General features: G+C 41.4%; 1 protein-coding gene across 1 annotated transcript in view; it reads left to right on the top strand.

Annotated features, from left to right (window-relative positions):
* Positions 1-2117: 2117 nt before the first annotated feature.
* Positions 2118-15339, top strand: part of DISP1 (dispatched RND transporter family member 1) — an 87235-nt gene continuing 74013 nt past the window's right edge. Inside the window, exon 1 of the mRNA XM_042051636.1 lies at positions 2118-2179. The gene's annotated coding sequence lies outside the window, so the exon portion shown is untranslated. The remainder of the gene's footprint in view (positions 2180-15339) is intronic.

Here is a 15339-nt window from a genome sequence, read left to right as displayed (position 1 = left end):
GCCATCACTGCAAAGAAAGGCATGAAGGGATAAAAGATAACAACCTGAAGTCAGATGATCTCTGGATAACCCTTCATTTTTTGTCTCTGCCTTGTTTCAAAAAGCACCTTGTTCCGTTCTGTAGATGGCTAGAAAGACCTGTTATTCCAAGCCTTGCAGATTTACTTTGTAAATTAAATTGCAATTTGGCTCAGATCTGGGTTGCTACTCCTTTTCAGTAGAGCTGAAAATGAAGCAAGGTAATAAATTATTTCAGTACTTTTTTTTTTTTTCTGAGACCACTATTTTCCAAAGCAATCTAATTAGTTACAGAGGACAGCACAGCCAAAAGTAAATAACTGATATATATATATGTTTGATTTGTGAGTGCTATTGATTTTAATTTAATTAATGTAAAAGAGATCTGTGTCAGAATTTAGTGCCATAAAATAAAAACATTAATTTATATGTCGCTAGATTTATATAGAGAAATATTGTGTTAATATACCTTCTACCTGTGCCATCTACCAATTTCCAAAATGTATTAATTACGGCAAATCGATCTGATTAGGAGAAATTCGATTAGTTACAGTATATCTTCCATGCGTGGGCACTAGATGGCACTGAAAGACAGGAGCTGGAGTGTGGAAAACAGGTATTTTACATTTCTTGACCTTCGTGTACTTCAGTGGAGGATCACTGCAACATAAATGATATCCTGTAATCTATTATGAAGAGAGAGAGAGAGAAAGAAAGAACTCATAGGAATTACAGAAGCTTTATTGCATGACTCAGTTGTTACTTGAGTCTATGAAATAAATCGGTACAATTAGAGATGAAGTGGCAGAACATGATATTAAGCGACCAGGGCTGGCAGCAAAGTCCCTTTGAAGATGGAGGGGGATGGAGTTTTCCCTCTCTCACTTGCTCATGTTGCTTCACAGAGTTCATGTGCTCCCTCCCAGTCACTGCGATGCTCCTTGAGCGCAGTTCTAGTCCCAGACTTGACGCTGCTAAAAACGTCAACTTCCACAGCATTTCACGCTCTGCTTCTGCCCTGTGTGACCAAAGGCAAACCCTTGGGCTGACGCAGGAGAGACAGCAATGGCTTGCGGGAGGAGGCCTGGGTCAGAACTGGAGATTACAATGAGCCCTCGATAAAAGCCACACCAAGTGAAACGCAGAGGGAGAATGAGGAGGGAAGGAGCGGATTGGAGCCTGACTCAGGCTGCAGACTCTGGCTCTCAAGCCATCCGCAGCCTGACCTGGGTGTTTCACATGCTTTAGAAGGGATTTTAGAGAGCCAATCACCCTCACCACAGGATGAAAGTGAAACAGCTCGTCATGTGCAAGGGATCACTGCAGATTATCCCATGTGCTACTACGGTTTTAAAAATTACAAAGACATACTTTTATTCCAACTGCGCTCAAAGGAAGCACTCAAAGGTTAGGAAACTCCACGTCTGTATTTCGCCCCATTCTGTGCACTAAAAGAGACAGACGCCTTTTTGGACGCAAAGCTACGCAATCACACAATTAAAAACTGAGGCCCATGAACAAGTTGGCACAACTATGGCTGGAGCAAGCTTTTCCTAGGAATTCAGCACCATATAGGTAATATTGTTTCCTATGTGCAATTTCATATGCAATATTGACATGTTTTTAGAGATGAAGGGTGGTCCGTTGCATGGACTCTGATCTGTGTCACTGCCTAGGATGAAACTGCCTGGGGGCCACTGTGGCCTTCACGGTGTAATTTCCTTAGACTAAAGGGGAATCCTTTCAACCCCAGACACGACGTTCCCACAGTTTTGATATATTTTTAAAAGTCTGTCTATTAGACTGTGGTTCTTTGGGGAGCTTTGGACACGCTCCGTTCTTCGCAGCCACCACCCCAGGAGCCGGGAGTGGGGCAGGAGGCGGGGCGGACCCTCAGGCGAGCCCCGTGCCACGCTCAAGATGGCGGCTGGCGGGAGCCGGGCCGGGAGCCGCGCTCAAGATGGCGGCGCTGGCCGTCCCGCCTTCCCCCGCCCCGCCGGCGGTGACTTCCGGAGGGAGCGGGAGAGGGCGTCCGTCCCATGGTAACTGCGCCACGGTGGGGACGCCGCGGCCGCCGCTCGCTTCCTGCCGCCGCCCGGCCCGCGACGACGGGCAGCCGCCGCCTCCGGGGCCGCGCCGCCGGCAGCCGCCAGGTCGCGAGGTGAGAAGAGCCTGCCGGGGCGGGCGGGCCCCGTGGGGCGGTCTCTCCGCGCCGCCGAGGTACCAGGTCGGGCCGGCGGCGCCGGGGAGGAGGCGGCGGCGGCCGCCCCGCGCTCGTGTAGCGGGGGAGGAACCCCCGGTCCAGGGGCAGCGCCCCGGGGAGCCGCGCCCGCGGGACAGCGGCGGCCCCTCCGTAGGGAGAGCCCTGCTGGGGGCGGAGGTGCCCTTGTGTCGGCTGAGCCGTACCTTAAAATATCTTGTAAAAATGAATTAATTTTTCACCTTCACTTCTGAAGCTTTTGTGTTTATTTTAATGGGACCTGGGGCCTTTTTTTTTTTTTTTTTCATTTATTTAAAGGTAGTTAAGCACCTAACTTTTTTCGTTCGTTACGGACTGAGATGTGAGCAGCCTTTCGTGTGCTCCTGCCCTTTGTTCAGACATACGCTGCTGGTAGTTGCCTATTTTATTTGTTAGGAGCAAAGACTCCTTGAGAGCAGGTCTACCGGCAGTGGTTTCGAAAGGGAGCTCATATGGCACCCTTTTGTCTTGGGAAATAAGGATACGGTAATTCCCGACATCTGTCTGCACAACCGATGTTGTGATAAGGTTGCTTAAGCATTGCTTCCAGTGGCGGTGGAAAATGCTGGAGGTGTGTTGGAGAGACCATTAAGGCAGAGGTCTGCCCAGAGGGATGTGGAAGCCTCTTCGGTTTCTGAATTCAGTGTGAGCAACCAGTTCCCACGTTATTTGTGGAGTTGGCACCTGCAGCCTGTGCAGGAGCTCTCGCTGTACCCCACTTTGGGAATGGGTTAGTTCCTGCATCAGGGACAGCTCACCTGCTGGATTCTTCACATCCTCATTCTAGTAGAGGTTGATAGGCTATTAGAATTAATGGAAAACTTTTCTGTGAGTAAGGCAATAGGATACTCCATCTCTTTTTCTCAGCCTCTGGAGACGATGGAAAAATACATTTTAGCAGAATGGTTGATGGTTCACGTTGTATGGATGTAAATGAGAATCAGCTCTTCAGGAGAGCGATGAAGAGCTGTAGTTACTCAAAGTGTGTCTGTAGCATGTGTGTGATTTAAGTGAACAAAACCTCTCTGATCAGAATTGCAAGTAGCTTTTTATAGAATATCTGGCTTGGTCAAACCTGTGAAATAGTAACAAACACTTAGGACAAGGCATCTGGATTGTCAGTGGGTTTATAAAAGTGCTCAGCTTTAAGAGTGTTGACTGACGGAACTACAGGCAAAAATAGGTGCCAGGAAGCAGATGGTATGAATGGAGACTGGAAGGAATAAGGGTTTTCTTAACTGGAGAGAGGAATAAGAGCCTGAAGCAAGCAGCCTGCAGGGATGGGTGTGGAAGAGATCTGGTGTCAAACAGCCAAGGTGGGGCCAGGGAGGGGTGTATTAGAAAAATATAAATACTTCAAACGTTGGCATGGCACTAAGGCTGCCAGAGTTCAAGAAGTGTTTGGACAATGCTCCTCAGGCATGTGATGTGATTCTTGGGGCTGTCCTGTGCAGGAGTTGGACTGAATGATCCTTGTGGTTCTGTCCCAACTCAGGAGATTCTGTGATTTGTAGTCTCTTGTGGCAGGTATTTAAGCTTGTAATCAAATCTCCACACTATATTATAATGTATATAACATTTACAAATTGTACTTATTTTACGTGTATTTATGATTTTCTCTGAAATGTGAAATAAATGACTTGTGCTTCTTTAGTTTTTTCGTAGCTCCCAGAAACTGCAGCTAGTACTGGGGGGCTGCTGTGCTGATTGTCCATGTAAATTGAAATACAAATTAAAGAGGCAAACAAACATCCAGATGGGGGCTTTTTTGCTTGAGTAATTAAATGTTAAAGTTTAAGTAAAAAAACAAAACGGCCTTTGACACTCATATTCTGTTTCAGAATAGAATGATTGAACTGTACCATGGTTGTAGTGTAGGACATTGTGGTGGTCATTAAATAGAAAGAAAAATCAGATTGCACAGAAAGATTTGGTTTCCTCTTCAGATTGAGGGGAGTAATATCCTGTAGTAATATCATAGCCTAGTTTGAGGACACAGTTATTTTGAGATTTGAAGCTTAAACGTGTATGTTGGTGAAAAGCAGATGGGTGTTGAAGTCAGGACCTGATACTCGAGTGGTTGGAAGTATGGAATTAGGATTTGTATGCCTTAGGATTTGAAACTTTGTGGCATGACTCAGGAGGCATTATTTCCCCTTTTAAGGGACACAGTATATATGTAGGGAATAAAACACAGTGATTGCGTTTTCCACTCTTTTAGCCTGCTTTTGAACTCATTGTAGCAAAGTTGAGGTTGCTTGTAGGTTATGTGAAGTGATAAATAAAGCCGCAGCAGTCACAACATTGCTGAGAATGTGGGGGTTTTTCTCTTCACGATTTTTTCTTCTCACTCCTTCTGTCCTAATCTGCTACCATCGCAGATTCCTGGCTCTGTTGGAGAATGCCACGTGAAGCTATTTTTGACTGCTCAGAGAATTACTGTAGCAGGAACAAAGGACAGTGATGGGGGAGAAGCAGTCCCAAGGGGCCTTGAGAAGAAAGAGATGGAATTCAGATTAGTAGCCTCCAAAAAAATCTTGCTGTAGAAGAGGTGGAAAGTAAGACTTTGAAAGAACAAAGGTAAAAACAACATGTGAAAGCACTTAGTTCTCATAATGTTACCCTTTCCCATGAGGAGGCTTTTTGAATGGCTTTCATAGTAATGTTTCTCATATGTTGACCATAGATTTATTTGGGCAGTAAGCTTGACTTTTTCTCTAAGCCTTTAACAGAGATGATTGATATACTGGCTTTGATAGAGGGATAGAATTACTTTCAAACTTTGAAATACATAATAAGCACCTCAGGTAATTAGCAACCCTACATCTATCTCTCTTTAAAGTGATCAATGGCATTAATTTGGTTTGGTAACCATGGCTATTTTCTCGTTCAGCAGCCATATGGTATTTCTGAGTTTAGTGTGATTTCCTGTAGGTGGTTTTTACAAAGTCAGCTGGGCTTTGGTGTGAAGTGCAGCAAAAATTACATACTAGGGGAAGGCGTGAAAATGTTCTTATATTAAAAGAAATAAAAGCAGGTTGCTTTAATTTTGGTGTAAGAGTAGATTGTAGCCTCTAAATCACGTGTTCAGGGAGACTAATGCTAAAGCAGTAAAAATTTGTAAATGCTGCTTGTTTGACACTGATGTTTTTTATGCAAATAATGATCAACAGATCAGTGTTTTGTTGTAAACAAAATACTTCTTAGCTTTACTGTAAAAAGGAGACCCCTCTTTCAGTATCATACCCTTTTAAGGGGTTTTCTTCTTGAGGTGTGATACATTAATGCTGTTGTTAAATGTGTCATGACATTAATAGAGCAGCCACAGGAAATTTCCATCTGAATTCTGATTTTTTGAGGCCTGCAGCAATCAAAAAAGTGTGAATTTTATCTGTCACATGAGAAGTGGCTGAGGGAACTGGGGTTGTTTAGTCTGCAGAAAAGGAGGCTCAGGGGGACGTTACTGCTTCTATGACTGCATGGAAGGATGTTGTAGACAGGTGGGAGTTGGTCTTTTCCCCCAGCTACCAAGCGATAGGACAAGAAGAAACAGCCTCAGGTTGCTCCAGAGGAGGTCTAGGTAGGATATTAGGAAAAAATGTCTTAATTAAAAGAGTGGTCAAGCATTGGAACAGGCTGCCCATGGAAGTGATGGAGTCACCATCCCTAGAAATGTCAAAAAACACATAGATGTGGTGCTTACAGATGTGGTTTAGTGGCAGACTTGGCAGTGTTTGGTTAATGGTTGGACTTGGTGATCTTAGAGGTCTTTTCCAACCATAATGTTCTAAGATTTGAAATCAAGAGCTTCTGAGAAACATTCTGGGCTTCAAGGAGCACAGTCCAGCTGAGCCGGTGAAAGCCAGGATAGCAGAGAGGAGTCTTTGGTTGGGAAGCTCTGAGCTGTATCTGAAACAGCCTTAGAAAGGTGAAAAACACTGGTTTTTTTTAACCTGACCTTTACTCTATGCTTATAAATAGCAGCTTAAATTTCTCTGTGGGAGATTCTCCAGCATGCAACATTAATTTATCTGGGAGAGTTGTGGGAAGAAGGACCAGTGTCAGATGATGATCTGGAAGTGCAAGCATTCAGGTCAGGTGAGTGGAGCAAAGAAAAGCAACGAAAGGGGTGTTGGGAAATGGAATGGGGCAAAGCCAGAGATCACAGAAGACTAAAGGTTGCTGATGGTGTAGGGTAGTGTAGACCTTGCAAGCATAAAGTTTTCTGGTTAGTAAAGGTGGCATTGAGGAGAAACAGAGAAACTGTGTGGTATAGAGGCAGGAAAGTGACATTTAAGATTAGGTAGAAATACATCTGAAAGGCACCAGAGAAAGAATTAGTGTCTGTAAGGTGCGTGTTCTTGGAGTATGTGGAAGGAAATGAGAGTAGGGGCATGTGGAGCCCATTCCTGTGAGGGGAAAACCTGAGTGCTGAGGTGGGGTACCAGAGGTCTTGTGGTATGGAGACAGCTTAAGATGTGCAGCCCAAAATGAGAGAAGCTGTATGGTAACCTCAAGAGGGGCATGTTAGTGTGCCATGCTGGATGTCCTCAGTGGTGCAGAGCCCAGAGTGTTGGTCACAGTGTGCACAGCTTACAGAAGCTGTGAAAGAAACATTCTTTCTGCCCTCCCTGTTCTGATTCCTCCCCCCATCTTTATCCTCTATGGGAGCCATGAAAACCTTGCTTTCTGATGGGTTGGTACAGCCAACATATGACTGGAAATAACATCAGCTTTCTGCATTCAAGTCTCTGAAGAAAGGTCTTGCTGTCTATCTTTATGTATAGCATTGTTGTTTTTGTAGAAACAGACAAACACAGCATGATAAAAACATTCTTGTGCTGTCTATACTACAACATAACTCTTTGTGCTATGTAACACAAATTAATAAAAATGACTGAATTAAGCCATAACTATTAGCAGATGGAAACTGTGGTTCAGTCTTGTGTAGTCTCTCCTTGTTAATGAACTTCACATGCAGATAAAATGGGAGGGAGATAGGCTTTAATAAGGGAAAATGTTTGCCTTGTCATCTGAAAACACTTATACTCCTGGGTGAAGCCTGCGTGCTCAGCAATACTCCTTTCTTGTGCAGAGCCAGAGTGTTTAGAAGTTAAACTATTGTTATTCCTGGGTTGACAAGAATATCTCCCCCTTCCAGAGCTTTAATTCTTATCTTTCGTCTTTATGTAACCAAGGTTGGTCAGGGGCTGTAAACAGCCTTGTTTTAGACTTCCTGGTATTTCTCTATGGCATTGCCATCCTTGCATGTAATAAGACATGCCTGCTGGAGCTGAACCAGGAAGTCAATCTCAAAGGCACTAAGGTTTATTGCCACAGCTAATACTGGGCTTGTGCCTTGCTTTTTAAAAGTATCCTGTTTGCTGTTTACTGAGTGTTTGGAGAGAGTCTCGAGGAGAATTGTTTCAGGTTTCAAAGTGTTAAGTACAGCATGATCTTCCTGTTACTTGTGCATGTCTGGTCAATCAATATGCTTGACAAGTAATTCAGACATAAAGTGACTGACTTAAGAAATTGTTTCTTTCAGTGCAGATCTCTTTAAGGTTTCTTTTCCAATACCAAATTTAACTGTATGCGTAACATAATTTTTCTGTGTTTTAACTTAGAGAAGATGCATTTGCCAATGAGCTGCCTTTCGTGAAGTGTTTGTCTGTGATTAAGTATTTTTAGATAGGATGGAGCATCAGTAGTGAGATTTGAGAGGACACATTTTGTAAACACAAAATCCATTCTACCTGGAATGTGAGTGAAATGGTACAGCTCAGATTACGCTTGTGCTTCGGGGTAGTGTTGGAATTAAAGCTGGGGGTTTTGGAGTTTGTTGTTTTCTTCACAAAGCCTCATTTGTGGTCTTCCGAGTTTTGCACTTTCCTATTAGTTGTTGTAGGACCTAGAGGGTGCTTGACACTTACAGGTTTAGACTGAAAATGCTTTTAGACTCGATGTGAACTTAGAAGACTTCCTTAGGAATTTTCTCCCTGTTGTGTTTACTGAAAGTAGTTGCTGTGCTCAGCAATACAGCTGATAGGATCCATTTCTAATGGTAAAAGTATTTAATATTGAAACACCCCTCTTGGGCTGCAGTTCTTGAAGTTGCATCAAAACTGGGTGATGTGGAGATATCTTTGAGTGGGAGGAAGGAAGAGGGGGATTTTGAGAACTAGGTAATTAATTAAAGATTGCTGTGGTTATCATGTTTTGGGCTTAGAAAATTACTGAGTGCTATGCCACATACTTTGAATATGCAAGTAAGTTAAAATATTTTCTTTCATATGTATGCTGTTCTAAATAATTATATAAAGCTGAAGGGAATTTTTGCCTTCTGGAATAAACTTTACCCTAGTCTTAAACATATGTTCTCACTTACTGTTGATAGCTTCTTTAATACTATAAAAAACTACAGCAGGTATTGCAAGAATTCAGTAACTTAATCTTAACCCTTTGAAGTTAAGTCATGTGAAATGTATGTCATGCTGATAGCTTTATAAAAACATAATGGAATTAAAACCAAAATCCATTATTAAAACTTAAAGTCAGATCGTTAATATAGTTTAGAACTCATTCTGTGACAGTGAAGTCTAAGATCCTGAATGGTCGTAGACACTTTTTGGGCCTGAATTAGTCATCGTGTATTTTCTGTGACAGTGAAACTTTATGAACTGAAAAAGCAAGATTTGCTTCAAGGGTTTTGGAAATGTCATTGTGTAATAATGTTCACACACCAAGACAGCTGAAGAAAGTAGTTGTGGTTGACTGTGAACTGTAACTGGGGTTTTTTTGTGTTACTGCTTAACTGTTGCATCAGTAAACTGCTTTTCTCTGCTATTTTTTGCTGTCAAGCAAAGCCAGTTTGATCTGCTGCAAACTGAGTACTTTGGCAACTTGTTCTCTGTTAAAAATGGTAGAGATGGCATTAGTGGGAAAACAATTACTTGCTTTGTAAGTAGTGCAGTTGAGTTATGACTAAGTATATTGATTTGCCTGGCCAACACAAACTCCAGACAGATTTCTTATTTTTTTTCATGGCCTTTCTGTAAGAGGGTCACATGGTTGTTTGTTATTGCCCTGTATATAGTTGAGTTCTACAAACCAAACTGCTTTCTGAAGAAATTGAAAGGGGTTTTAATTATTTTTTTTAAAATAGATTTTGATCACAGATGTGCGATATTGAATGGATTGGGGAAGGCTTGTCCCTCTCTTAGCTTTTGTTACTTTATGAAGCCCTTTAACTTCTCTTTTTTTATGGCTTTACTGGTTGCATACGCGGTAAAGTTACTGACTTCCAAAAATACATGATTTTCTACTTTTTTTTTTACTACCTAGGCAGGAGAAACTGCATCTGTTTGCTTGTGTCAAACATGATTTTGTTTTTTCTTAAATTGGCATCTTATCCTCTAACCCTCAAAGGCAATTTGAATATGCTGTTTAGAGTTCCTTGCTGATTTTAGAACTTAGGGTGCTAAGTCTGTAGAACCTACAAATTGAAGGCTGCTAAATCTATAAAACCCACAACTGAAGCCATAATAATAGGATTATGAGACTCTGTGATAACTTCTTAGTTTTGAGACCTCTCTTATCTATGGTACCTCTCATCATTGCCCTCTCTGGTTCAGGGAAGGCTCTGGTGGTCAGTGCCTTAGTGTCAAAGGTATTAAGGTAAAATTTAGACAGCTGATAATAATGGGTCCGAATGATAGCTCAAAACAGTTGTACTGCTTTACTCTTCAAGGCTTAATACCAGCTCTTCTGTTAGCCCTGTTAAGAGGATGTTCTGTGGTATCTTGTTTGTCTTTTCTGGAAATTTGTATTCATGTTTGTGTTATGAATTTTCCCCATTGTATTGCAGCTTTGAGCAGATGGAGCAGAGTAGAAAACAGAAATGCAACAAGTGAAAAGTTTGAATAAATATTTTGGTAGTTCTTAGTTGGATGTAGTTATCTCTTCTGTGAGCTGCTTCTGGGTAGCCCTCCATGGTGTGCTGTGTAGTGTAATAAACCATGGGCCAAAACAAGCACTCGTGGTTATTCCATGGAGAAGGGCAGGTGCTTTGTTCCACTACTTAAATTCTTTTTTTCTCAGAGTTACCTCCTTCCAGTGAATTTAGACATGTACAGACAGCTTCCTGAGAAGCTGTCTATAATTAACAATATCAAGTAGTTTTAGGTGTAGATGTGGCTGCCGTGTGCAGCAGCTGTGCTCATACTTAGTCCTTGTAAGGTCCTGGCACAGAATGAGCTCAAGGTGTGGTGGGATGTGCACCAGCATGGTTGATACAGCTCAACCAGGACAGGAGGCAAGAGTCCTCATTTAGCACCAAGGAGGTGTTTGGTGCTCAGTGAGACCATTTACATCTGCAACATAAGACTTTGTTATCCCAGCTTACCAAACTGGACTGTTAACTTGAATGTGAAATGCTGCTGGGTGTTTATAAATTGGGGTGCAGACAACTAATAAAAGACTCAAGTGGTGAAAATACTTTAAAAAATCAATTGGTCGCAACATTTTTGGAAAAGGTTTGAATGAACTTTCTTCCCTAGAACACATTTAAACATTCTAAACTGTATGTTTAGCACACTTGTTTCAGACATACCTTTATTGCAGGATAAGCTGTAGTTATACCTGACACCAGAAACAGAAGCATAGGAATTTTTCTTATATAAGGAAGATGAAGGACACTTACAAAAGGGCTAATTTGGAAAGCAGGTGAAACTTAAGGATAATTTGGTTCACCTGCTTCCTGGTCACAGAACCATTATCAGTTTCCATGCAGACAGCTAAAGTTCTTTAAATAGGGAGAGAAGCCAAGCCCAGCACCTGTATCTAAGTGGGTCAGGTGGAAAAGAAGCACGAGAGATCTGGAGTCCACTTGCAAAAACATTGCAACAAATGTGAACCACTGGGTAAGTTTTACAAATAGTAAGTACAAAAAGTGTTAAATAAACATAAATTTGAATTTTCTCAAACCCAAATTCACAACCAGTCAAATCTCCTTTTATGGCACGGTATCCAGTCTTTTTTGGGAGGAACAAATATGTTCTTAGTTTAGCTAGTTATTCTAATGGCTTTTTCTGTGTTATAAGCAAGGATGTTTCACTAAATACCATAAAGTTGGTGAAAAGCCTTAAATAGTTTCATGGATTGCTGTCAGACTAGAGGATGTGGAGACTGAATGGTCTCTGCAGGGTTCTGTCACTAATTTTGACTTAAGTGAAACGTTGAGGCTGTGCAGTATTAGCAGCAGATGGTATCAAGCTTGGAATTGCTGTGAGTGTGTTGGACAATGTGGATAGGGTTCAGAGTGACTTGAGGATAGAGAAGAAGCAGTCTGGGAGGGAGAAAACCATGCCTTTTGGATGAGGGCAAGATTCGAGATCCTCCATTTATCATCTCTGTACAAGAAGACTGTGGAGGAGTAGAGTAAGTTTTCTGAAAAGAGTTCTGGGGATGTTGCAATTGAAAAGCCAGATATGATTCTGTTAACGCAGCTGCTGCAAACAACTTGGATTTACTGTGATATGTAAGCAGGATGAGTTTCTACATATCACATGATAATCTTTCATGCTAGGCTTAAGCATTTCACCCCAGGAAAAGCTAGATTACAAGACAATATAGAGGAAAGTAAAGAATGAAGTATTGAAAACGTAATTGTTTTATTCACAGAAAGATTGAGAAGTGTTTCCCTTACAGAATGGAAGATTACAGAGGGAAGGAAGAGTCTTCCTCAGGTGAGATATAAATATGGAGAGCATTTTTCAGCCGAGTCACTCTGACAACAGAACCACTGGTAAAGTGCTTAAACTCCAACAGAGGGAGTGTAAATGAACACTAGAAAAGAACTGTGACCCACTGAAACAGATTGCTTGGGAAGACTGTGGTACTGCCATTTTTAGAGTGCCTCATAAGGCACAGATTAACTCTGTCTAGACCATCTTTTTCTCCCCCAGTCCTGAGAGGCAGGATTAGTTGATTTATTGAGCTCCTTTCTAACCATTAGAGTATTAGAAAATCCTAGAAGGGTTTCTAGAAAGCAGGGACATTCAAATTAAAAAGGTATCAAAGTGGTTAATAGCACTGGGCCCATGTTAATCACCTTCTCATTTTGTGATAATGGGTCTTGCTATCAAAATTGCACATCTGTACTCCCTCATTTCCATTCCCTGCTCTTCAAAGAAAGTAACATTGCACTGGGGGAGAGGGGGAAATACTTTTATAAATCTTCTGGCTCACTTCCATCTCATGTCTGTAAATATCTTCCAGTTGATACACTAAGTGTATACTGATGGCTACAAACTTCCAGAATCATCTTACTTCCCCAGCTATACGTAAAATTGCTTTGGGGATGAGGGAGAAATTAGACTCTTCAAACCCCATGGTAAGTTTGATACCAGATTCTGAGATTTCAGACTGCTTCACACATTCCTCAGGGTCAGAATTAAGATATAAAATGAACCATTCCCTCATTAGCAGATAGCAGCCTTTATCTTGCATGCCTTTTTTTTCTAAACCTGGCAATTAAATTGCATGAATAAGAGGCGGTGTACTCTGGTAGCAGGAACTTGGGCCTGGGAGACAGAACTGTCAGCATCTTAATCTTAGACATGTTGTTGAATTATGATTTGCTGAAGGGCATGTTTAATTCCTGGCCCTGTTTTCCACACACAGAGTGTAATGCTGTAAGGATTAATTTTTTTGTCTGTCGCTACAGAATTAAAACTCTCAGATGTCTTTTTGCATTAAAAGTTAGTATGTAAGCCCGAGGTTTTCATTCATGAATTCCTAGGTTGTGTTTGAATTCTTCTGCTACAGTATCCTCAGGTTAAAGAACAATAATTTAAAAATTTGATAGGTTAAAAATATCTAACCTTGTGGTATTTTCCTTAGTCTTTATTTATGGAAAATGCAAACTTTTTTTCTTCCTTTGCTTTTTTTGGTTCCACACTGTTATTGAAGGCAGCTCCTTTCTCAAAGGCTTCAGATGTATGGTATAGTTGTTTTACTTCATTCATGATTTATAAAGGTACAGAAAGATTGCAGAATTTAAATTTTATTGGAATCCCTGTTATTTTCTAAGCAAGGAGGCTGCATTGGTATAAGCTGGTTTGTCTTGGAGCATTGATACAGCAATACAGCCGAAGGACTTATTTTTTAATTTAAGTTCCTTTGGAGGCTGAGGGCAATGCTGTGTGATGTTCTAGTTCAACAGACCAGCAGTGTTGAAGAGTGAGAGGGCGTGTGGGGTCTTCAGGGCAATGAAATACCTTTTCCAAAGCTGGTAGCATCAGGTTGAAATCCCTGCAGGCTTCTTCCTGCAGGTGCTTGTTTTAAGTTAGGCCTGCACAGACATTTAAATTTATTATTACAGTGTGACCCTACAGGGTTTATAGTTCTTTCAGTGAATTCTTTGTAAAATAACTGGCATCATTTTTAAAAGGTTATGGTGAATTTTCGTTTCCACAGCACAAGTTGCCATGGATATGTCAGGTTCTTAATGTTTGTTTACAGAGGAATGAGGTAGACAAGGTTTACGGTAGCTATTTTCAAATGAATGTTCTGCTTTCAAGTGATGCTGTTCTCACTGGAGCTAACTGGCCAGTGAATGTAAATTCTACCATCTGCTTTGAGAATGGATTAAGTTCACTTTGAAAAGAGTTAATGCAGAGATGTTCACGTATATATCTTTACTTTGCACTAGCTTGTCAGTTGTTCAGGTTGCTTTATTCCCTCTGCAGTAAAATGACCCTGCTGATTTTGTGTGCCCCGTGTTGTGTGTTGGAGTCCTGTCAATCATCATTTAAATGGGGGGCAATGCACCCACCCAGAGCTACGGAATTGCTGCTGCAAAACGTGCTGCATCTCATGCACCTGCGTGGAGCAAAGAGGTCCTAGACTTGCTGTGATTGGGAAAAGGGGATGGTGAATTTTTTCTAGCTAAGAACTGGCATAACAAGGAAATCAAGCCTTAAAATTCCTGCATGCATAGATGAAGTGCCCATGAGAGAGCATTTTTATGTTATGTTACATAATACAATAGTTGAAGTATGTTTCTGGTCTGTTCTCTGCCTTCCAAGTCATCTCCTTTGCTCCTTCCTAGCTGCACACTTACTTTTCTCCCCTTCCAAAATAAAGACCACAAAGATAAATGTGTTTATGTAACCTCTCAAATCTTGATTCAGAAATACAAACTGCTGACTTTGGAGCCCAAGCAAATGACCTGCACAGCACCAGACTCTGCTATCAAGTAACCACAAGAAAAAGTATATGATTAAACCAGAAGTCAAACATTAACTTGTTCCTTTCCCAGGTCACACTGGAAGAGGTGTGGGCAGGCACATTTGAAAGCTGAGGAAAATGAACTCTGTGTTTGTCACAGTGAAGGTGTCACTAAGTGCTGCTCATGTCTCACTGTGTACTCCTTAAGGATGAGACAGACAACTGCTGCAGGACACTTGGTTCAGTCTGGGTCAAACAGCCAAAAGAGTAGCAAAAAGTCAAGAGACAACATAGTGGAAAAGAATGAAAAGGTGAACATCCTGTTGTGGAAAGCAAAAGATAAGAGAGAAACACTTGTTAAAGAAGCAGCTATTAAAAATGCGTGACCACTCCTAGTGGAGTAAAAGAATTAGCAGCAGTTTTCTTGGTAAAATTGACCTTTGTGTACATTTTGTGATGAACTTAATTGTGAAACTCCACAGCCACAATGACTCTGTGCCCTTCCACTTCATAATCAAAGGCAGTTTCTTGAGTGGGGGAGAAGCTTGGGCATGGTCAGTCTGTGCCAGTCAGTTCCCATATGAGCTGTACCATCTACCTTTTAAAGTTACTTCACATTTAAAGTTTATTAAAAGTATTTTCTTGAGAAAAGTGTGGTAGTCTTAAACCTTGTGTGTTCCAAACCCCTGAAATGTCTCTACAAAGAAGTGTCTTGTGTATTTTAAAAAGTGTAAATGAAATACCCTCAGTGTGCTAATTTCAGTGCAGTAGATCTGAGTTTCCAGGTGAAGGTGACAAGATGTTCTCTGGGTTTAGTATCCATAGCAATAGCCAGAGGTGCCTTTGTGAAG

The sequence above is a fragment of the Corvus kubaryi genome, unplaced genomic scaffold (genome assembly GCF_017639235.1).
Source record: "Corvus kubaryi isolate FWS band 111438036 unplaced genomic scaffold, C.kubaryi_AGA036_p1.0 76, whole genome shotgun sequence".
Lineage (NCBI taxonomy): Eukaryota > Metazoa > Chordata > Aves > Passeriformes > Corvidae > Corvus > Corvus kubaryi.
The sequence above is the reverse complement of the archived record's forward strand: the minus strand, read 5'-3'. Positions and strand labels throughout refer to the sequence as shown.